A 1,863-nucleotide genomic window follows, 5' to 3' on the forward strand; every position below is an offset into this window, starting at 1 on the left:
AACCTGTGCAGAAGCAGGACTAACAGTTGGGTTTGTCTCGAATATCAGGTCAGAGTTCTGAGTTGCAGATGGGAAGACAGGCTGGACCACATCTGGACTTGCATTCTGGTCTCCTAGAAGTGCTACTGGGGAAGAGTAAGCATGTAAAGATACTGGAGGGCTGGTAAGTCCCAGCCCCCATGTATCCAAGTCGCAAGTTGAAAGTCAGCCTGCAGAAAAGGTCTGCCAGCACTCACCAAAGGAGAAAATGGAAATCAAGAAGGAAGTTTATCCCAGAGGTCTCATGATACACAGGAAAGTGGGACAGGAGAAGTGCTCCCCCACTCAGGTCTTGGCTCCTCTCTCTCCTAATTCCCCAACCTCCCCATCCCACTCACAACCACCCGGTCCCAGCCTGCAAGGTAATTATAAAGAAGTTAAACCGAATTACCCACGCAGGGTTTATTTTGTGTTTTTCTGCTGCTGCCGCTGCCAATTATGGTGCAATTAGACTGCCTTCATTAGCAAATGAGATTAGAATTAACATTGTTAATTACTCGTTCTGTTAAATGGGGAAGCGGGTGTGGTGGGGAGGGCACTGGGTGGGTAGTGGAGGGAGAGACAGTGCATGGCAGGGGGAGGTTTGCAAGCCCCCAAGCGCTCTTGGATCCTTGAGAGGAACCAAGTTTTACCAAATGTCAAGACACAGGTAGAGTGAGACAAGATGGAATCTGCAAGTCAGAAAAGGGGAGCTTTACTCATTAATAATATTCATTATGGTTCCTTGTATATTCAATCTGTACAGCACTTTAGACACATTATTCACTTAACCCTTGCAACCGTGTATGAACTAGGTCCTTAGCATCTCTACTTTGAGAGGAGGAAAGTCATGCTCAGAGAAGTTAGGTTACTTTCCCAAAGTCACACAGCTATAGTAAGTGGTAGAGGTAAGCACTTCTCCATTCCTGAGTGCCAGGACCGTCGATTCTCGTAGGAAAGGGGGCCCACATGTACATTATGCTTTATGTAATGATAGTTTTAAGTCAACTCTTTTGATGCTCAGATTTGCCCCACAAGGAAAACAGAAATTAGCCTCATTTTCCTTCTGAGGAAGCTGAGATCCTGAGTTTAATCAGGGGTTCATATAGCACAGCCTACAGGCCATATCCAGTGTGCCACTTGTTTTTGTAAATAAAGTTTTATTGAAACACAGCCATGCCCATTTATTCGTGTGTTATCCATGGCTTGCTTTCAAACTAAAACAAGAGTGGAATAGTTGCAACAATGACTGTACAGCCCACCAAGTCTGAAATAATTACTACCTGGCCCTTTACAGAACTCCTGGTTTAAATAATTAACATAGGGGATCCCTGGGTGGCGCAGCGGTTTGGCGCCTGCCTTTGGCCCAGGGCACGATCCTGGAGACCCGGGATCGAATCCCACGTCGGACTCCCGGTGCATGGAGCCTGCTTCTCCCTCTGCCTATGTCTCTGCCATTCTCTCTCTCTCTCTCTCTCTCTCTCTCTGTGTGTGTGTGTGTGACTATCATAAATAAATAAAATTTTAAAAAATATTTTAAAATTAATTAATTAATTAATTAACATAAAGTCACACAGTACCTGCATAAAAGTATGGGATTTGAACCCAATTCTTCTGACTCCACACCCAGACTCTTCAGCAACTTTTGCCTAGAGGAAAAGGAGGCTGTTCCAGCTAGAGTAAGCTTCCAGTGAGCTCAGACAGAACTTTCTTGCCCTCAAAGAGAGAATCATAGTAGACAATCTGAATTATTTCATCCTCACTTCAGAAATTTGATGGGGTTGGCCACTTGCATCAACAATCAATAGAAAACTTCATTATGAGTAGTTTTAAAAATAAAGAGTT

The sequence above is a fragment of the Canis lupus genome, chromosome 16 (assembly GCF_048164855.1).
Source record: "Canis lupus baileyi chromosome 16, mCanLup2.hap1, whole genome shotgun sequence".
Taxonomy (NCBI): Eukaryota; Metazoa; Chordata; class Mammalia; order Carnivora; family Canidae; genus Canis; species Canis lupus.